This window comes from Lissotriton vulgaris, unplaced genomic scaffold (assembly GCF_964263255.1).
Source record: "Lissotriton vulgaris unplaced genomic scaffold, aLisVul1.2 SCAFFOLD_301, whole genome shotgun sequence".
In the NCBI taxonomy this organism is placed as follows: Eukaryota; Metazoa; Chordata; class Amphibia; order Caudata; family Salamandridae; genus Lissotriton; species Lissotriton vulgaris.
In genome coordinates this window covers 1315001-1337500 of record NW_028244321.1, presented here as the reverse complement: position 1 = coordinate 1337500, position 22500 = coordinate 1315001, and the positions used below count along the sequence as shown (strand labels likewise).

Here is a 22500-nt window from a genome sequence, read left to right as displayed (position 1 = left end):
TGTAAAGTGGTATACCATATACCCAGGGACTGATTGTGCCGCCCAAAGAAATAGCATTTCAAACCTGTCTCAAGCCTGCTACTGCAGTGCCTGTGCTGCAGTGTACTGCCACTTCGACTTGGCATTTAAAACTACTTGCCAAGCCTTAAACTCCAATTTTATTACATATCAGTAACCCCTAAGGTAGGCCCTAGGTAGTCCTAGGGGCATCATGCTATGTAAGTAAAAGGTAAGACATGTACTGTGGTAGTTTGTATGTCCTAGTAGTATCAAACAGTCTATTACATGTTTCACTACTGTGAGGTCTGCCCCTCTCATAGGTTAGCATTGGGTATTCCCTTATACTTTTTGGGGGGTAATTCCATATCAGAGAGGAGAAGCTTTATTTATTTATTGATAAATCCTATCTACTGGTGAGGTTGGATTTAATCTTACTATTGTATAAATGCCATTTTTAGAGAGTGAGCATTTCTCTGCACTTACTGCTCTATTTGCATTGAAACCTGTCTTCGATTGACGTCTGGATTGGGCTGCGAGACAGCTACATATGTGCATTCCCTGTAGACAGCCACAACACAGGTCACTCAACTGCAACTGCATTCATCTGCATTCTGATTGGCCTGGGGGAGAGCTCCGCTCCCCTTACCGCAAATATGTTCAAGAACGATAATTTATGTCAGTAAGTACAGTATACCTACATCTTATAATCATGTGTGTTTAAATAATTTGTTGTTAGATCGTTTAAATATTGAAAAGGATCTGTTTTTAATAGACATTTTACAAAAACAACTGGTACATTTGGGAATTCTGTAAAGGAAAAACCCAACTGCCGTGACATTGCCAACCACAATGCCGTGACTCGGATTCGAACAGAGGTTGCTGCGGCCACAACGCAGAGTACTAACCACTATACGATCACGGCGAGCTACTTGGGCTCAATAACGTACAGTGACATGAAGAAATTATAATTCGGACCACTCAGGGCTACTCCTGTGATAGGCTGAATGTGTTCATTGCTTCCTCATTCCTTATACAAAGGCTTTATCTCCTCAGTGGTTGATAGGCTGAAACCGTTTCCTGGCCGCCTGCTTGTGAACTGGCAGGAGTCAAAGATCACACATACACTGGTGGGCCTGTGATGGGACACCAATGCAGAGAAACACACCTGGCGCAGATATTCTATTCTGTTTATTAGACCTGCATCTCCCCTGTACCTCCTCAAGCCATCTGTATGTGAAGCAAGAAAGAGTTAAGGAACGGTCCATCTACACTTTTATTGGGAGGATGCTGCCGTGAGCTCCTCCCAGCTAATCACACAAACAGCAGTAAAGCAAGATAACTACACAGTTAGGGGGGACTGCATGGTTAGGTTTTTGAGGAATTATTGAAACTGACCTCAGTGACCCATAATCAGAGCTGTGGCTAATGACTGCATGCCTAATTATGATGAAGCAAGCACCATGGCTCGTAGGGGCCCCACAACACACTTTTCTTAGCTCATTGAATTAAAGTATAAACTTGTCCCATGTGTGAGTGGTAAAGGCTTGTTAATTTTGTTGCTTTTCAAATTCACGTCTGACAACAAGACGAAGGAACATTGGGGCATCAGACGCTTTGGAAAGTAGCCACCAACCACAGAGAAAGAGAGAAAGAGGGAAAAGACAGTATGAGGTGTGGAGAAAACAGCAGCAGGTACAAGGAGCTCAAATGAGATTAATGGCGCCTAAATAGAGCACGTAAAGGAACAGTTACAAATCTAAGAAAAGGGAAAGAAAAGACTAGGAAAAAACACAGAAAGAGCTTGTAGATGAAATTCTCTTCCAGGAACAGCAGGTTAAGAGAAATTACACAGGGAGCAGTTAAGCTTGTAACACGGGGGAGAATAGAAAAGAAAATGCAGTTTTATGAAGTGTGTTTGCCTAATCCAGCTAGCACTTTTATTTTATTTCTCTATTTGCTTCTTTTATTGGTAAAGTAAGTTTCAAGTGCATGCACAGGTATGACCGAGAGAGCCAGGGTATAATAATTTGAAGCGTTTGCACCAGCGCTAATGAAGGACGAGAGTTATAGCAAAGATATGAAAGGGGGAGCGATAATAAATATGTGATATGGCAATAGTGACACCAAAATAAGCCACCTATTTATAAAACTGACATGGAAGAAATACTAAAGGTTAACTTCTGAAATTGTAGCTGATGTTAAAAAGATTCTCGTTGTCGGCAGGATTCGAACCTGCGCGGGGAGACCCCAATGGATTTCTAGTCCATCGCCTTAACCACTCGGCCACAACAACTGACTGCAAGGTGTGTGCACATAATCTGTATGCAAGTTTTCAAGGTGTCCCACAGCAAATTCCTGATATTCTGCAATGCACTTTTTAAAAATAAGGTTTTTTTCAGCAGGCACATTCTCTCCTAAAAACAAAAATTGCATGCGTATATCTCTAGTTTGGAATACCATAGGCTTGCATGCATACTCTCATGGGTCACTCAAGTTTTTTGGACCCTATTGCACTCTGTTTTCGTGCTGCTTTTAGTATATGTCCCATATTAAAGAAGTCTACCATCTTTGAGTATTTGAGGCTCCTTTGTAAGTGCTTTATATTTTTTCCTTGAAGAGCTATATAATAAAGGGGTCCGGGAAGGATTGCATTTATGGAAGATAAAAGAAGGCCCACTTGTCTCACCAAATGCTGTAGAGAAACCTGATGTTTTACTCATGTTATCCTTAGTTCGTTTTTGTTAGACCTTGCATTCTTAAGGTGGTCCCAACCCCACCTTATTGCTTTTCACCTCCGCATTTTGCTGTATCTTTTTGTTGGCCTTAGGACTCTGATCACTTTATCGCTACTAATCAGTGCTGAAGTGCACGTGCTTCTTCCCTAATCATGTGTATAATTGGAGTATACCTGACTGACAGATTTAATTTACTTGAAAGCCCCTTGTAAAGTGGTATACCATATACCCAGGGACTGATTGTGCCGCCCAAAGAAATAGCATTTCAAACCTGTCTCAAGCCTGCTACTGCAGTGCCTGTGCTGCAGTGTACTGCCACTTCGACTTGGCATTTAAAACTACTTGCCAAGCCTTAAACTCCAATTTTATTACATATCACTAACCCCTAAGTTAGGCCCTAGGTAGTCCTAGGGGCATCATGCTATGTAAGTAAAAGGTAAGACATGTACTGTGGTAGTTTGTATGTCCTAGGAGTATCAAACAGTCTATTACATTTTTCACTACTGTGAGGTCTGCCCCTCTCATAGGTTAGCATTGGGTATTCCCTTATACTTTTTGGGGGGTAATTCCATATCAGAGAGGAGAAGCTTTATTTATTTATTGATAAATCCTATCTACTGGTGAGGTTGGATTTAATCTTACTATTGTATAAATGCCATTTTTAGAGAGTGAGCATTTCTCTGCACTTACTGCTCTATTTGCATTGAAACCTGTCTTCGATTGACGTCTGGATTGGGCTGCGAGACAGCTACATATGTGCATTCCCTGTAGACAGCCACAACACAGGTCACTCAACTGCAACTGCATTCATCTGCATTCTGATTGGCCTGGGGGAGAGCTCCGCTCCCCTTACCGCAAACATGTTCAAGAACGATAATTTATGTCAGTAAGTACAGTATACCTACATCTTATAATCATGTGTGTTTAAATAATTTGTTGTTAGATCGTTTAAATATTGAAAAGGATCTGTTTTTAATAGACATTTTACAAAAACAACTGGTACATTTGGGAATTCTGTAAAAGAAAAACCCAACTGCCGTGACATTGCCAACCACAATGCCGTGACTCGGATTCGAACCGAGGTTGCTGCGGCCACAACGCAGAGTACTAACCACTATACGATCACGGCGAGCTACTTCGGCTCAATAACGTATAGTGACATGAAGAAATTATAATTCGGAACACTCAGGGCTACTCCTGTGATAGGCTGAATGTGTTCATTGCTTCCTCATTCCTTATACAAAGGCTTTATCTCCTCAGTGGTTGATAGGCTGAAACCGTTTCCTGGCCGCCTGCTTGTGAACTGGCAGGAGTCAAAGATCACAAATACACTGGTGGGCCTATGATGGGACACCAATGCAGAGAAACACACCTGGCGCAGATATTCTATTCTGTTTATTAGACCTGCATCTCCCCTGTACCTCCTCAAGCCATCTGTATGTGAAGCAAGAAAGAGTTAAGGAACGGTCCATCTACACTTTTATTGGGAGGATGCTGCCGTGAGCTCCTCCCAGCTAATCACACAAACAGCAGTAAAGCAAGATAACTACACAGTTAGGGGGGACTGCATGGTTAGGTTTTTGAGGAATTATTGAAACTGACCTCAGTGACCCATAATCAGAGCTGTGGCTAATTACTGCATGCCTAATTATGATGAAGCAAGCACCATGGCTCGTAGGGGCCCAACAACACACTTTTCTTAGCTCATTGAATTAAAGTATAAACTTCTGCCATGTGTGAGTGGTAAAGGCTTGTTAATTTTGTTGCTTTTCAAATTCACGTCTGACAACAAGACGAAGGAACATTGGGGCATCAGACGCTTTGGAAAGTAGCCACCAACCGCAGAGAAAGAGAGAAAGAGGGAAAAGACAGTATGAGGTGTGGAGAAAACAGCAGCAGGTACAAGGAGCTCAAATGAGATTAATGGCGCCTAAATAGAGCACGTAAAGGAACAGTTACAAATCTAAGAAAAGGGAAAGAAAAGACTAGGAAAAAACACAGAAAGAGCTTGTAGATGAAATACTCTTCCAGGAACAGCAGGTTAAGAGAAATTACACAGGGAGCAGTTAAGCTTGTAACACGGGGAGAATAGAAAAGAAAATGCAGTTTTATGAAGTGTGTTTGCCTAATCCAGCTAGCACTTTTATTTTATTTCTCTATTTGCTTCTTTTATTGGTAAAGTAAGTTTCAAGTGCATGCACAGGTATGACCGAGAGAGCCAGGGTATAATAATTTGAAGCGTTTGCACCAGCGCTAATGAAGGACGAGAGTTATAGCAAAGATATGAAAGGGGGAGCGATAATAAATATGTGATATGGCAATAGTGACACCAAAATAAGCCACCTATTTATAAAACTGACATGGAAGAAAAACTAAAGGTTAACTTCTGAAATTGTAGCCGATGTTAAAAAGATTCTCGTTGTCGGCAGGATTCGAACCTGCGCGGGGAGACCCCAATGGATTTCTAGTCCATCGCCTTAACCACTCGGCCAAAACAACTGACTGTAAGGCGTGTGCACATAATCTGTATGCAAGTTTTCAAGGTGTCCCACAGCAAATTCCTGATATTCTGCAATGCACTTTTTAAAAATAATGTTTTTTTCAGCAGGCACATTCTCTCCTAAAAACAAAAATTGCATGCGTTTATCTCTAGTTTGGAATACCATAGGCTTGCATGCATACTCTCATGGGTCACTCAAGTTTTTTGGACCCTATTGCACTCTGTTTTCGTGCTGCTTTTAGTATATGTCCCATATTAAAGAAGTCTACCATCTTTGAGTATTTGAGGCTCCTTTGTAAGTGCTTTATATTTTTTCCTTGAAGAGCTATATAATAAAGGGGTCCGGGAAGGATTGCATTTATGGAAGATAAAAGAAGGCCCACTTGTCTCACCAAATGCTGTAGAGAAACCTGATGTTTTACTCATGATATCCTTAGTTCGTTTTTGTTAGACCTTGCATTCTTAAGGTGGACCCAACCCCACCTTATTGCTTTTCACCTCCGCATTTTGCTGTATCTTTTTGTTGGCCTTAGGACTCTGATCACTTTATCGCTACTAATCAGTGCTGAAGTGCACGTGCTTCTTCCCTAATCATGTGTATAATTGGAGTATACCTGACTGACAGATTTAATTTACTTGAAAGCCCCTTGTAAAGTGGTATACCATATACCCAGGGACTGATTGTGCCGCCCAAAGAAATAGCATTTCAAACCTGTCTCAAGCCTGCTACTGCAGTGCCTGTGCTGCAGTGTACTGCCACTTCGACTTGGCATTTAAAACTACTTGCCAAGCCTTAAACTCCAATTTTATTACATATCAGTAACCCCTAAGGTAGGCCCTAGGTAGTCCTAGGGGCATCATGCTATGTAAGTAAAAGGTAAGACATGTACTGTGGTAGTTTGTATGTCCTAGTAGTATCAAACAGTCTATTACATGTTTCACTACTGTGAGGTCTGCCCCTCTCATAGGTTAGCATTGGGTATTCCCTTATACTTTTTGGGGGGTAATTCCATATCAGAGAGGAGAAGCTTTATTTATTTATTGATAAATCCTATCTACTGGTGAGGTTGGATTTAATCTTACTATTGTATAAATGCCATTTTTAGAGAGTGAGCATTTCTCTGCACTTACTGCTCTATTTGCATTGAAACCTGTCTTCGATTGACGTCTGGATTGGGCTGCGAGACAGCTACATATGTGCATTCCCTGTAGACAGCCACAACACAGGTCACTCAACTGCAACTGCATTCATCTGCATTCTGATTGGCCTGGGGGAGAGCTCCGCTCCCCTTACCGCAAATATGTTCAAGAACGATAATTTATGTCAGTAAGTACAGTATACCTACATCTTATAATCATGTGTGTTTAAATAATTTGTTGTTAGATCGTTTAAATATTGAAAAGGATCTGTTTTTAATAGACATTTTACAAAAACAACTGGTACATTTGGGAATTCTGTAAAGGAAAAACCCAACTGCCGTGACATTGCCAACCACAATGCCGTGACTCGGATTCGAACAGAGGTTGCTGCGGCCACAACGCAGAGTACTAACCACTATACGATCACGGCGAGCTACTTGGGCTCAATAACGTACAGTGACATGAAGAAATTATAATTCGGAACACTCAGGGCTACTCCTGTGATAGGCTGAATGTGTTCATTGCTTCCTCATTCCTTATACAAAGGCTTTATCTCCTCAGTGGTTGATAGGCTGAAACCGTTTCCTGGCCTCCTGCTTGTGAACTGGCAGGAGTCAAAGATCACACATACACTGGTGGGCCTGTGATGGGACACCAATGCAGAGAAACACACCTGGCGCAGATATTCTATTCTGTTTATTAGACCTGCATCTCCCCTGTACCTCCTCAAGCCATCTGTATGTGAAGCAAGAAAGAGTTAAGGAACGGTCCATCTACACTTTTATTGGGAGGATGCTGCCGTGAGCTCCTCCCAGCTAATCACACAAACAGCAGTAAAGCAAGATAACTACACAGTTAGGGGGGACTGCATGGTTAGGTTTTTGAGGAATTATTGAAACTGACCTCAGTGACCCATAATCAGAGCTGTGGCTAATGACTGCATGCCTAATTATGATGAAGCAAGCACCATGGCTCGTAGGGGCCCCACAACACACTTTTCTTAGCTCATTGAATTAAAGTATAAACTTCTGCCATGTGTGAGTGGTAAAGGCGTGTTAATTTTGTTGCTTTTCAAATTCACGTCTGACAACAAGACGAAGGAACATTGGGGCATCAGACGCTTTGGAAAGTAGCCACCAACCGCAGAGAAAGAGAGAAAGAGGGAAAAGACAGTATGAGGTGTGGAGAAAACAGCAGCAGGTACAAGGAGCTCAAATGAGATTAATGGCGCCTAAATAGAGCACGTAAAGGAACAGTTATAAATCTAAGAAAAGACTAGGAAAAAACACAGAAAGAGCTTGTTGATGAAATTCTCTTCCAGGAACAGCAGGTTAAGAGAAATTACACAGGGAGCAGTTAAGCTTGTAACACGGGGGAGAATAGAAAAGAAAATGCAGTTTTATGAAGTGTGTTTGCCTAATCCAGCTAGCACTTTTATTTTATTTCTCTATTTGCTTCTTTTATTGGTAAAGTAAGTTTCAAGTGCATGCACAGGTATGACCGAGAGAGCCAGGGTATAATAATTTGAAGCGTTTGCACCAGCGCTAATGAAGGACGAGAGTTATAGCAAAGATATGAAAGGGGGAGCGATAATAAATATGTGATATGGCAATAGTGACACCAAAATAAGCCACCTATTTATAAGACTGACATGGAAGAAATACTAAAGGTTAACTTCTGAAATTGTAGCCGATGTTAAAAAGATTCTCCTTGTCGGCAGGATTCGAACCTGCGCGGGGAGACCCCAATGGATTTCTAGTCCATCGCCTTAACAACTCGGCCACAACAACTGACTGCAAGGTGTGTGCACATAATCTGTATGCAAGTTTTCAAGGTGTCCCACAGCAAATTCCTGATATTCTGCAATGCACTTTTTAAAAATAAGGTTTTTTTCAGCAGGCACATTCTCTCCTAAAAACAAAAATTGCATGCGTATATCTCTAGTTTGGAATACCATAGGCTTGCATGCATACTCTCATGGGTCACTCAAGTTTTTTGGACCCTATTGCACTCTGTTTTCGTGCTGCTTTTAGTATATGTCCCATATTACAGAAGTCTACCATCTTTGAGTATTTGAGGCTCCTTTGTAACTGCTTATATTTTTTCCTTGAAGAGCTATATAATAAAGGGGTCCGGGAAGGATTGCATTTATGGAAGATAAAAGAAGGCCCACTTGTCTCACCAAATGCTGTAGAGAAACCTGATATTTTACTCATGTTATCCTTAGTTCGTTTTTGTTAGACCTTGCATTCTTAAGGTGGTCCCAACCCCACCTTATTGCTTTTCACCTCCGCATTTTGCTGTATCTTTTTGTTGGCCTTAGGACTCTGATCACTTTATCGCTACTAATCAGTGCTGAAGTGCACGTGCTTCTTCCCTAATCATGTGTATAATTGGAGTATACCTGACTGACAGATTTAATTTACTTGAAAGCCCCTTGTAAAGTGGTATACCATATACCCAGGGACTGATTGTGCCGCCCAAAGAAATAGCATTTCAAACCTGTCTCAAGCCTGCTACTGCAGTGCCTGTGCTGCAGTGTACTGCCACTTCGACTTGGCATTTAAAACTACTTGCCAAGCCTTAAACTCCAATGTTATTACATATCAGTAACCCCGAAGGTAGGCCCTAGGTAGTCCTAGGGGCATCATGCTATGTAAGTAAAAGGTAAGACATGTACTGTGGTAGTTTGTATGTCCTAGTAGTATCAAACAGTCTATTACATTTTTCACTACTGTGAGGTCTGCCCCTCTCATAGGTTAGCATTGGGTATTCCCTTATACTTTTTGGGGGGTAATTCCATATCAGAGAGGAGAAGCTTTATTTATTTATTGATAAATCCTATCTACTGGTGAAGTTGGATTTAATCTTACTATTGTATAAATGCCATTTTTAGAGAGTGAGCATTTCTCTGCACTTACTGCTCTATTTGCATTGAAACCTGTCTTCGATTGACGTCTGGATTGGGCTGCGAGACAGCTACATATGTGCATTCCCTGTAGACAGCCACAACACAGGTCACTCAACTGCAACTGCATTCATCTGCATTCTGATTGGCCTGGGGGAGAGCTCCGCTCCCCTTACCCGCAAATATGTTCAAGAACGATAATTTATGTCAGTAAGTACAGTATACCTACATCTTATAATCATGTGTGTTTAAATAATTTGTTGTTAGATCGTTTAAATATTGAAAAGGATCTGTTTTTAATAGACATTTTACAAAAACAACTGGTACATTTGGGAATTCTGTAAAGGAAAAACCCAACTGCCGTGACATTGCCAACCACAATGCCGTGACTCGGATTCGAACAGAGGTTGCTGCGGCCACAACGCAGAGTACTAACCACTATACGATCACGGCGAGCTACTTGGGCTCAATAACGTACAGTGACATGAAGAAATTATAATTCGGACCACTCAGGGCTACTCCTGTGATAGGCTGAATGTGTTCATTGCTTCCTCATTCCTTATACAAAGGCTTTATCTCCTCAGTGGTTGATAGGCTGAAACCGTTTCCTGGCCGCCTGCTTGTGAACTGGCAGGAGTCAAAGATCACACATACACTGGTGGGCCTGTGATGGGACACCAATGCAGAGAAACACACCTGGCGCAGATATTCTATTCTGTTTATTAGACCTGCATCTCCCCTGTACCTCCTCAAGCCATCTGTATGTGAAGCAAGAAAGAGTTAAGGAACGGTCCATCTACACTTTTATTGGGAGGATGCTGCCGTGAGCTCCTCCCAGCTAATCACACAAACAGCAGTAAAGCAAGATAACTACACAGTTAGGGGGGACTGCATGGTTAGGTTTTTGAGGAATTATTGAAACTGACCTCAGTGACCCATAATCAGAGCTGTGGCTAATGACTGCATGCCTAATTATGATGAAGCAAGCACCATGGCTCGTAGGGGCCCCACAACACACTTTTCTTAGCTCATTGAATTAAAGTATAAACTTGTCCCATGTGTGAGTGGTAAAGGCTTGTTAATTTTGTTGCTTTTCAAATTCACGTCTGACAACAAGACGAAGGAACATTGGGGCATCAGACGCTTTGGAAAGTAGCCACCAACCGCAGAGAAAGAGAGAAAGAGGGAAAAGACAGTATGAGGTGTGGAGAAAACAGCAGCAGGTACAAGGAGCTCAAATGAGATTAATGGCGCCTAAATAGAGCACGTAAAGGAACAGTTACAAATCTAAGAAAAGGGAAAGAAAAGACTAGGAAAAAACACAGAAAGAGCTTGTAGATGAAATTCTCTTCCAGGAACAGCAGGTTAAGAGAAATTACACAGGGAGCAGTTAAGCTTGTAACACGGGGGAGAATAGAAAAGAAAATGCAGTTTTATGAAGTGTGTTTGCCTAATCCAGCTAGCACTTTTATTTTATTTCTCTATTTGCTTCTTTTATTGGTAAAGTAAGTTTCAAGTGCATGCACAGGTATGACCGAGAGAGCCAGGGTATAATAATTTGAAGCGTTTGCACCAGCGCTAATGAAGGACGAGAGTTATAGCAAAGATATGAAAGGGGGAGCGATAATAAATATGTGATATGGCAATAGTGACACCAAAATAAGCCACCTATTTATAAAACTGACATGGAAGAAATACTAAAGGTTAACTTCTGAAATTGTAGCCGATGTTAAAAAGATTCTCGTTGTCGGCAGGATTCGAACCTGCGCGGGGAGACCCCAATGGATTTCTAGTCCATCGCCTTAACCACTCGGCCACAACAACTGACTGCAAGGTGTGTGCACATAATCTGTATGCAAGTCTTCAAGGTGTCCCACAGCAAATTCCTGATATTCTGCAATGCACTTTTAAAAAATAAGTTTTTTTTCAGCAGGCACATTCTCTCCTAAAAACAAAAATTGCATGCGTATATCTCTAGTTTGGAATACCATAGGCTTGCATGCATACTCTCATGGGTCACTCAAGTTTTTTGGACCCTATTGCACTCTGTTTTCGTGCTGCTTTTAGTATATGTCCCATATTAAAGAAGTCTACCATCTTTGAGTATTTGAGGCTCCTTTGTAAGTGCTTTATATTTTTTCCTTGAAGAGCTATATAATAAAGGGGTCCGGGAAAGATTGCATTTATGGAAGATAAAAGAAGGCCCACTTGTCTCACCAAATGCTGTAGAGAAACCTGATGTTTTACTCATGTTATCCTTAGTTCGTTTTTGTTAGACCTTGCATTCTTAAGGTGGTCCCAACCCCACCTTATTGCTTTTCACCTCCGCATTTTGCTGTATCTTTTTGTTGGCCTTAGGACTCTGATCACTTTATCACTACTAATCAGTGCTGAAGTGCACGTGCTTCTTCCCTAATCATGTGTATAATTGGAGTATACCTGACTGACAGATTTAATTTACTTGAAAGCCCCTTGTAAAGTGGTATACCATATACCCAGGGACTGATTGTGCCGCCCAAAGAAATAGCATTTCAAACCTGTCTCAAGCCTGGTACTGCAGTGCCTGTGCTGCAGTGTACTGCCACTTCGACTTGGCATTTAAAACTACTTGCCAAGCCTTAAACTCCAATTTTATTACATATCAGTAACCCCTAAGGTAGGCCCTAGGTAGTCCTAGGGGCATCATGCTATGTAAGTAAAAGGTAAGACATGTACTGTGGTAGTTTGTATGTCCTAGTAGTATCAAACAGTCTATTACATTTTTCACTACTGTGAGGTCTGCCCCTCTCATAGGTTAGCATTGGGTATTCCCTTATACTTTTTGGGGGGTAATTCCATATCAGAGAGGAGAAGCTTTATTTATTTATTGATAAATCCTATCTACTGGTGAGGTTGGATTTAATCTTACTATTGTATAAATGCCATTTTTAGAGAGTGAGCATTTCTCTGCACTTACTGCTCTATTTGCATTGAAACCTGTCTTCGATTGACGTCTGGATTGGGCTGCGAGACAGCTACATATGTGCATTCCCTGTAGACAGCCACAACACAGGTCACTCAACTGCAACTGCATTCATCTGCATTCTGATTGGCCTGGGGGAGAGCTCCGCTCCCCTTACCGCAAATATGTTCAAGAACGATAATTTATGTCAGTAAGTACAGTATGCCTACATCTTATAATCATGTGTGTTTAAATAATTTGTTGTTAGATCGTTTAAATATTGAAAAGGATCTGTTTTTAATAGACATTTTACAAAAACAACTGGTACATTTGGGAATTCTGTAAAGGAAAAACCCAACTGCCGTGACATTGCCAACCACAATGCCGTGACTCGGATTCGAACCGAGGTTGCTGCGGCCACAACGCAGAGTACTAACCACTATACGATCAAGGCGAGCTACTTGGGCTCAATAACGTACAATGACATGAAGAAATTTTAATTCGGAACACTCAGGGCTACTCCTGTGATAGGCTGAATGTGTTCATTGCTTCCTCATTCCTTATACAAAGGCTTTATCTCCTCAGTGGTTGATAGGCTGAAACCGTTTCCTGGCCGCCTGCTTGTGAACTGGCAGGAGTCAAAGATCACACATACACTGGTGGGCCTGTGATGGGACACCAATGCAGAGAAACACACCTGGCGCAGATATTCTATTCTGTTTATTAGACCTGCATCTCCCCTGTACCTCCTCAAGCCATCTGTATGTGAAGCAAGAAAGAGTTAAGGAACGGTCCATCTACACTTTTATTGGGAGGATGCTGCCGTGAGCTCCTCCCAGCTAATCACACAAACAGCAGTAAAGCAAGATAACTACACAGTTAGGGGGGACTGCATGGTTAGGTTTTTGAGGAATTATTGAAACTGACCTCAGTGACCCATAATCAGAGCTGTGGCTAATGACTGCATGCCTAATTATGATGAAGCAAGCACCATGGCTCGTAGGGGCCCCACAACACACTTTTCTTAGCTCATTGAATTAAAGTATAAACTTCTGCCATGTGTGAGTGGTAAAGGCTTGTTAATTTTGTTGCTTTTCAAATTCACGTCTGACAACAAGACGAAGGAACATTGGGGCATCAGACGCTTTGGAAAGTAGCCACCAACCGCAGAGAAAGAGAGAAAGAGGGAAAAGACAGTATGAGGTGTGGAGAAAACAGCAGCAGGTACAAGGAGCTCAAATGAGATTAATGGCGCCTAAATAGAGCACGTAAAGGAACAGTTACAAATCTAAGAAAAGGGAAAGAAAAGACTAGGAAAAAACACAGAAAGAGCTTGTAGATGAAATTCTCTTCCAGGAACAGCAGGTTAAGAGAAATTACACAGGGAGCAGTTAAGCTTGTAACACGGGGGAGAATAGAAAAGAAAATGCAGTTTTATGAAGTGTGTTTGCCTAATCCAGCTAGCACTTTTATTTTATTTCTCTATTTGCTTCTTTTATTGGTAAAGTAAGTTTCAAGTGCATGCACAGGTATGACCGAGAGAGCCAGGGTATAATAATTTGAAGCGTTTGCACCAGCGCTAATGAAGGACGAGAGTTATAGCAAAGATATGAAAGGGGGAGCGATAATAAATATGTGATATGGCAATAGTGACACCAAAATAAGCCACCTATTTATAAAACTGACATGGAAGAAATACTAAAGGTTAACTTCTGAAATTGTAGCCGATGTTAAAAAGATTCTCGTTGTCGGCAGGTTTCGAACCTGCGCGGGGAGACCCCAATGGATTTCTAGTCCATCGCCTTAACCACTCGGCCACAACAACTGACTGCAAGGTGTGTGCACATAATCTGTATGCAAGTTTTCAAGGTGTCCCACAGCAAATTCCTGATATTCTGCAATGCACTTTTTAAAAATAAGGTTTTTTTCAGCAGGCACATTCTCTCCTAAAAACAAAAATTGCATGCGTATATCTCTAGTTTGGAATACCATAGGCTTGCATGCATACTCTCATGGGTCACTCAAGTTTTTTGGACCCTATTGCACTCTGTTTTCGTGCTGCTTTTAGTATATGTCCCATATTAAAGAAGTCTACCATCTTTGAGTATTTGAGGCTCCTTTGTAAGTGCTTTATATTTTTTCCTTGAAGAGCTATATAATAAAGGGGTCCGGGAAGGATTGCATTTATGGAAGATAAAAGAAGGCCCACTTGTCTCACCAAATGCTGTAGAGAAACCTGATGTTTTACTCATGTTATCCTTAGTTCGTTTTTGTTAGACCTTGCATTCTTAAGGTGGTCCCAACCCCACCTTATTGCTTTTCACCTCCGCATTTTGCTGTATCTTTTTGTTGGCCTTAGGACTCTGATCACTTTATCGCTACTAATCAGTGCTGAAGTGCACGTGCTTCTTCCCTAATCATGTGTATAATTGGAGTATACCTGACTGACAGATTTAATTTACTTGAAAGCCCCTTGTAAAGTGGTATACCATATACCCAGGGACTGATTGTGCCGCCCAAAGAAATAGCATTTCAAACCTGTCTCAAGCCTGCTACTGCAGTGCCTGTGCTGCAGTGTACTGCCACTTCGACTTGGCATTTAAAACTACTTGCCAAGCCTTAAACTCCAATTTTATTACATATCACTAACCCCTAAGTTAGGCCCTAGGTAGTCCTAGGGGCATCATGCTATGTAAGTAAAAGGTAAGACATGTACTGTGGTAGTTTGTATGTCCTAGGAGTATCAAACAGTCTATTACATTTTTCACTACTGTGAGGTCTGCCCCTCTCATAGGTTAGCATTGGGTATTCCCTTATACTTTTTGGGGGGTAATTCCATATCAGAGAGGAGAAGCTTTATTTATTTATTGATAAATCCTATCTACTGGTGAGGTTGGATTTAATCTTACTATTGTATAAATGCCATTTTTAGAGAGTGAGCATTTCTCTGCACTTACTGCTCTATTTGCATTGAAACCTGTCTTCGATTGACGTCTGGATTGGGCTGCGAGACAGCTACATATGTGCATTCCCTGTAGACAGCCACAACACAGGTCACTCAACTGCAACTGCATTCATCTGCATTCTGATTGGCCTGGGGGAGAGCTCCGCTCCCCTTACCGCAAACATGTTCAAGAACGATAATTTATGTCAGTAAGTACAGTATACCTACATCTTATAATCATGTGTGTTTAAATAATTTGTTGTTAGATCGTTTAAATATTGAAAAGGATCTGTTTTTAATAGACATTTTACAAAAACAACTGGTACATTTGGGAATTCTGTAAAAGAAAAACCCAACTGCCGTGACATTGCCAACCACAATGCCGTGACTCGGATTCGAACCGAGGTTGCGGCGGCCACAACGCAGAGTACTAACCACTATACGATCACGGCGAGCTACTTCGGCTCAATAACGTATAGTGACATGAAGAAATTATAATTCGGAACACTCAGGGCTACTCCTGTGATAGGCTGAATGTGTTCATTGCTTCCTCATTCCTTATACAAAGGCTTTATCTCCTCAGTGGTTGATAGGCTGAAACCGTTTCCTGGCCGCCTGCTTGTGAACTGGCAGGAGTCAAAGATCACAAATACACTGGTGGGCCTATGATGGGACACCAATGCAGAGAAACACACCTGGCGCAGATATTCTATTCTGTTTATTAGACCTGCATCTCCCCTGTACCTCCTCAAGCCATCTGTATGTGAAGCAAGAAAGAGTTAAGGAACGGTCCATCTACACTTTTATTGGGAGGATGCTGCCGTGAGCTCCTCCCAGCTAATCACACAAACAGCAGTAAAGCAAGATAACTACACAGTTAGGGGGGACTGCATGGTTAGGTTTTTGAGGAATTATTGAAACTGACCTCAGTGACCCATAATCAGAGCTGTGGCTAATTACTGCATGCCTAATTATGATGAAGCAAGCACCATGGCTCGTAGGGGCCCAACAACACACTTTTCTTAGCTCATTGAATTAAAGTATAAACTTCTGCCATGTGTGAGTGGTAAAGGCTTGTTAATTTTGTTGCTTTTCAAATTCACGTCTGACAACAAGACGAAGGAACATTGGGGCATCAGACGCTTTGGAAAGTAGCCACCAACCGCAGAGAAAGAGAGAAAGAGGGAAAAGACAGTATGAGGTGTGGAGAAAACAGCAGCAGGTACAAGGAGCTCAAATGAGATTAATGGCGCCTAAATAGAGCACGTAAAGGAACAGTTACAAATCTAAGAAAAGGGAAAGAAAAGACTAGGAAAAAACACAGAAAGAGCTTGTAGATGAAATACTCTTCCAGGAACAGCAGGTTAAGAGAAATTACACAGGGAGCAGTTAAGCTTGTAACACGGGGAGAATAGAAAAGAAAATGCAGTTTTATGAAGTGTGTTTGCCTAATCCAGCTAGCACTTTTATTTTATTTCTCTATTTGCTTCTTTTATTGGTAAAGTAAGTTTCAAGTGCATGCACAGGTATGACCGAGAGAGCCAGGGTATAATAATTTGAAGCGTTTGCACCAGCGCTAATGAAGGACGAGAGTTATAGCAAAGATATGAAAGGGGGAGCGATAATAAATATGTGATATGGCAATAGTGACACCAAAATAAGCCACCTATTTATAAAACTGACATGGAAGAAAAACTAAAGGTTAACTTCTGAAATTGTAGCCGATGTTAAAAAGATTCTCGTTGTCGGCAGGATTCGAACCTGCGCGGGGAGACCCCAATGGATTTCTAGTCCATCGCCTTAACCACTCGGCCAAAACAACTGACTGTAAGGCGTGTGCACATAATCTGTATGCAAGTTTTCAAGGTGTCCCACAGCAAATTCCTGATATTCTGCAATACACTTTTTAAAAATAATGTTTTTTTCAGCAGGCACATTCTCTCCTAAAAACAAAAATTGCATGCGTTTATCTCTAGTTTGGAATACCATAGGCTTGCATGCATACTCTCATGGGTCACTCAAGTTTTTTGGACCCTATTGCACTCTGTTTTCGTGCTGCTTTTAGTATATGTCCCATATTAAAGAAGTCTACCATCTTTGAGTATTTGAGGCTCCTTTGTAAGTGCTTTATATTTTTTCCTTGAAGAGCTATATAATAAAGGGGTCCGGGAAGGATTGCATTTATGGAAGATAAAAGAAGGCCCACTTGTCTCACCAAATGCTGTAGAGAAACCTGATGTTTTACTCATGATATCCTTAGTTCGTTTTTGTTAGACCTTGCATTCTTAAGGTGGTCCCAACCCCACCTTATTGCTTTTCACCTCCGCATTTTGCTGTATCTTTTTGTTGGCCTTAGGACTCTGATCACTTTATCGCTACTAATCAGTGCTGAAGTGCACGTGCTTCTTCCCTAATCATGTGTATAATTGGAGTATACCTGACTGACAGATTTAATTTACTTGAAAGCCCCTTGTAAAGTGGTATACCATATACCCAGGGACTGATTGTGCCGCCCAAAGAAATAGCATTTCAAACCTGTCTCAAGCCTGCTACTGCAGTGCCTGTGCTGCAGTGTACTGCCACTTCGACTTGGCATTTAAAACTACTTGCCAAGCCTTAAACTCCAATTTTATTACATATCAGTAACCCCTAAGGTAGGCCCTAGGTAGTCCTAGGGGCATCATGCTATGTAAGTAAAAGGTAAGACATGTACTGTGGTAGTTTGTATGTCCTAGTAGTATCAAACAGTCTATTACATGTTTCACTACTGTGAGGTCTGCCCCTCTCATAGGTTAGCATTGGGTATTCCCTTATACTTTTTGGGGGGTAATTCCATATCAGAGAGGAGAAGCTTTATTTATTTATTGATAAATCCTATCTACTGGTGAGGTTGGATTTAATCTTACTATTGTATAAATGCCATTTTTAGAGAGTGAGCATTTCTCTGCACTTACTGCTCTATTTGCATTGAAACCTGTCTTCGATTGACGTCTGGATTGGGCTGCGAGACAGCTACATATGTGCATTCCCTGTAGACAGCCACAACACAGGTCACTCAACTGCAACTGCATTCATCTGCATTCTGATTGGCCTGGGGGAGAGCTCCGCTCCCCTTACCGCAAATATGTTCAAGAACGATAATTTATGTCAGTAAGTACAGTATACCTACATCTTATAATCATGTGTGTTTAAATAATTTGTTGTTAGATCGTTTAAATATTGAAAAGGATCTGTTTTTAATAGACATTTTACAAAAACAACTGGTACATTTGGGAATTCTGTAAAGGAAAAACCCAACTGCCGTGACATTGCCAACCACAATGCCGTGACTCGGATTCGAACAGAGGTTGCTGCGGCCACAACGCAGAGTACTAACCACTATACGATCACGGCGAGCTACTTGGGCTCAATAACGTACAGTGACATGAAGAAATTATAATTCGGAACACTCAGGGCTACTCCTGTGATAGGCTGAATGTGTTCATTGCTTCCTCATTCCTTATACAAAGGCTTTATCTCCTCAGTGGTTGATAGGCTGAAACCGTTTCCTGGCCTCCTGCTTGTGAACTGGCAGGAGTCAAAGATCACACATACACTGGTGGGCCTGTGATGGGACACCAATGCAGAGAAACACACCTGGCGCAGATATTCTATTCTGTTTATTAGACCTGCATCTCCCCTGTACCTCCTCAAGCCATCTGTATGTGAAGCAAGAAAGAGTTAAGGAACGGTCCATCTACACTTTTATTGGGAGGATGCTGCCGTGAGCTCCTCCCAGCTAATCACACAAACAGCAGTAAAGCAAGATAACTACACAGTTAGGGGGGACTGCATGGTTAGGTTTTTGAGGAATTATTGAAACTGACCTCAGTGACCCATAATCAGAGCTGTGGCTAATGACTGCATGCCTAATTATGATGAAGCAAGCACCATGGCTCGTAGGGGCCCCACAACACACTTTTCTTAGCTCATTGAATTAAAGTATAAACTTCTGCCATGTGTGAGTGGTAAAGGCGTGTTAATTTTGTTGCTTTTCAAATTCACGTCTGACAACAAGACGAAGGAACATTGGGGCATCAGACGCTTTGGAAAGTAGCCACCAACCGCAGAGAAAGAGAGAAAGAGGGAAAAGACAGTATGAGGTGTGGAGAAAACAGCAGCAGGTACAAGGAGCTCAAATGAGATTAATGGCGCCTAAATAGAGCACGTAAAGGAACAGTTATAAATCTAAGAAAAGACTAGGAAAAAACACAGAAAGAGCTTGTTGATGAAATTCTCTTCCAGGAACAGCAGGTTAAGAGAAATTACACAGGGAGCAGTTAAGCTTGTAACACGGGGGAGAATAGAAAAGAAAATGCAGTTTTATGAAGTGTGTTTGCCTAATCCAGCTAGCACTTTTATTTTATTTCTCTATTTGCTTCTTTTATTGGTAAAGTAAGTTTCAAGTGCATGCACAGGTATGACCGAGAGAGCCAGGGTATAATAATTTGAAGCGTTTGCACCAGCACTAATGAAGGACGAGAGTTATAGCAAAGATATGAAAGGGGGAGCGATAATAAATATGTGATATGGCAATAGTGACACCAAAATAAGCCACCTATTTATAAGACTGACATGGAAGAAATACTAAAGGTTAACTTCTGAAATTGTAGCCGATGTTAAAAAGATTCTCCTTGTCGGCAGGATTCGAACCTGCGCGGGGAGACCCCAATGGATTTCTAGTCCATCGCCTTAACCACTCGGCCACAACAACTGACTGCAAGGTGTGTGCACATAATCTGTATGCAAGTTTTCAAGGTGTCCCACAGCAAATTCCTGATATTCTGCAATGCACTTTTTAAAAATAAGGTTTTTTTCAGCAGGCACATTCTCTCCTAAAAACAAAAATTGCATGCGTATATCTCTAGTTTGGAATACCATAGGCTTGCATGCATACTCTCATGGGTCACTCAAGTTTTTTGGACCCTATTGCACTCTGTTTTCGTGCTGCTTTTAGTATATGTCCCATATTACAGAAGTCTACCATCTTTGAGTATTTGAGGCTCCTTTGTAACTGCTTATATTTTTTCCTTGAAGAGCTATATAATAAAGGGGTCCGGGAAGGATTGCATTTATGGAAGATAAAAGAAGGCCCACTTGTCTCACCAAATGCTGTAGAGAAACCTGATATTTTACTCATGTTATCCTTAGTTCGTTTTTGTTAGACCTTGCATTCTTAAGGTGGTCCCAACCCCACCTTATTGCTTTTCACCTCCGCATTTTGCTGTATCTTTTTGTTGGCCTTAGGACTCTGATCACTTTATCGCTACTAATCAGTGCTGAAGTGCACGTGCTTCTTCCCTAATCATGTGTATAATTGGAGTATACCTGACTGACAGATTTAATTTACTTGAAAGCCCCTTGTAAAGTGGTATACCATATACCCAGGGACTGATTGTGCCGCCCAAAGAAATAGCATTTCAAACCTGTCTCAAGCCTGCTACTGCAGTGCCTGTGCTGCAGTGTACTGCCACTTCGACTTGGCATTTAAAACTACTTGCCAAGCCTTAAACTCCAATTTTATTACATATCAGTAACCCCGAAGGTAGGCCCTAGGTAGTCCTAGGGGCATCATGCTATGTAAGTAAAAGGTAAGACATGTACTGTGGTAGTTTGTATGTCCTAGTAGTATCAAACAGTCTATTACATTTTTCACTACTGTGAGGTCTGCCCCTCTCATAGGTTAGCATTGGGTATTCCCTTATACTTTTTGGGGGGTAATTCCATATCAGAGAGGAGAAGCTTTATTTATTTATTGATAAATCCTATCTACTGGTGAAGTTGGATTTAATCTTACTATTGTATAAATGCCATTTTTAGAGAGTGAGCATTTCTCTGCACTTACTGCTCTATTTGCATTGAAACCTGTCTTCGATTGACGTCTGGATTGGGCTGCGAGACAGCTACATATGTGCATTCCCTGTAGACAGCCACAACACAGGTCACTCAACTGCAACTGCATTCATCTGCATTCTGATTGGCCTGGGGGAGAGCTCCGCTCCCCTTACCCGCAAATATGTTCAAGAACGATAATTTATGTCAGTAAGTACAGTATACCTACATCTTATAATCATGTGTGTTTAAATAATTTGTTGTTAGATCGTTTAAATATTGAAAAGGATCTGTTTTTAATAGACATTTTACAAAAACAACTGGTACATTTGGGAATTCTGTAAAGGAAAAACCCAACTGCCGTGACATTGCCAACCACAATGCCGTGACTCGGATTCGAACAGAGGTTGCTGCGGCCACAACGCAGAGTACTAACCACTATACGATCACGGCGAGCTACTTGGGCTCAATAACGTACAGTGACATGAAGAAATTATAATTCGGACCACTCAGGGCTACTCCTGTGATAGGCTGAATGTGTTCATTGCTTCCTCATTCCTTATACAAAGGCTTTATCTCCTCAGTGGTTGATAGGCTGAAACCGTTTCCTGGCCGCCTGCTTGTGAACTGGCAGGAGTCAAAGATCACACATACACTGGTGGGCCTGTGATGGGACACCAATGCAGAGAAACACACCTGGCGCAGATATTCTATTCTGTTTATTAGACCTGCATCTCCCCTGTACCTCCTCAAGCCATCTGTATGTGAAGCAAGAAAGAGTTAAGGAACGGTCCATCTACACTTTTATTGGGAGGATGCTGCCGTGAGCTCCTCCCAGCTAATCACACAAACAGCAGTAAAGCAAGATAACTACACAGTTAGGGGGGACTGCATGGTTAGGTTTTTGAGGAATTATTGAAACTGACCTCAGTGACCCATAATCAGAGCTGTGGCTAATGACTGCATGCCTAATTATGATGAAGCAAGCACCATGGCTCGTAGGGGCCCCACAACACACTTTTCTTAGCTCATTGAATTAAAGTATAAACTTGTCCCATGTGTGAGTGGTAAAGGCTTGTTAATTTTGTTGCTTTTCAAATTCACGTCTGACAACAAGACGAAGGAACATTGGGGCATCAGACGCTTTGGAAAGTAGCCACCAACCGCAGAGAAAGAGAGAAAGAGGGAAAAGACAGTATGAGGTGTGGAGAAAACAGCAGCAGGTACAAGGAGCTCAAATGAGATTAATGGCGCCTAAATAGAGCACGTAAAGGAACAGTTACAAATCTAAGAAAAGGGAAAGAAAAGACTAGGAAAAAACACAGAAAGAGCTTGTAGATGAAATTCTCTTCCAGGAACAGCAGGTTAAGAGAAATTACACAGGGAGCAGTTAAGCTTGTAACACGGGGGAGAATAGAAAAGAAAATGCAGTTTTATGAAGTGTGTTTGCCTAATCCAGCT

At 41.5% G+C, this 22500-nt stretch overlaps 5 non-coding genes across 5 annotated transcripts; all 5 read right to left on the bottom strand.

The window, feature by feature from the left end:
- Nucleotides 1-2211: 2211 nt before the first annotated feature.
- Nucleotides 2212-2293, bottom strand: TRNAS-AGA (transfer RNA serine (anticodon AGA)). The gene has a single exon. It is a non-coding gene; the product is annotated as a tRNA-Ser (tRNA).
- Nucleotides 2294-3792: 1499 nt separating this feature from the next.
- On the bottom strand, nt 3793-3864 carry TRNAH-GUG (transfer RNA histidin (anticodon GUG)). Its single transcript has one exon. It is a non-coding gene; the product is annotated as a tRNA-His (tRNA).
- Nucleotides 3865-11025: 7161 nt separating this feature from the next.
- TRNAS-AGA (transfer RNA serine (anticodon AGA)) lies at nt 11026-11107 on the bottom strand. The gene has a single exon. It is a non-coding gene; the product is annotated as a tRNA-Ser (tRNA).
- A 2860-nt stretch (nt 11108-13967) lies between these two features.
- TRNAS-AGA (transfer RNA serine (anticodon AGA)) lies at nt 13968-14049 on the bottom strand. Its single transcript has one exon. It is a non-coding gene; the product is annotated as a tRNA-Ser (tRNA).
- Nucleotides 14050-15548: 1499 nt separating this feature from the next.
- On the bottom strand, nt 15549-15620 carry TRNAH-GUG (transfer RNA histidin (anticodon GUG)). Its single transcript has one exon. It is a non-coding gene; the product is annotated as a tRNA-His (tRNA).
- Between the last annotated feature and the right edge of the window lie 6880 nt (nt 15621-22500).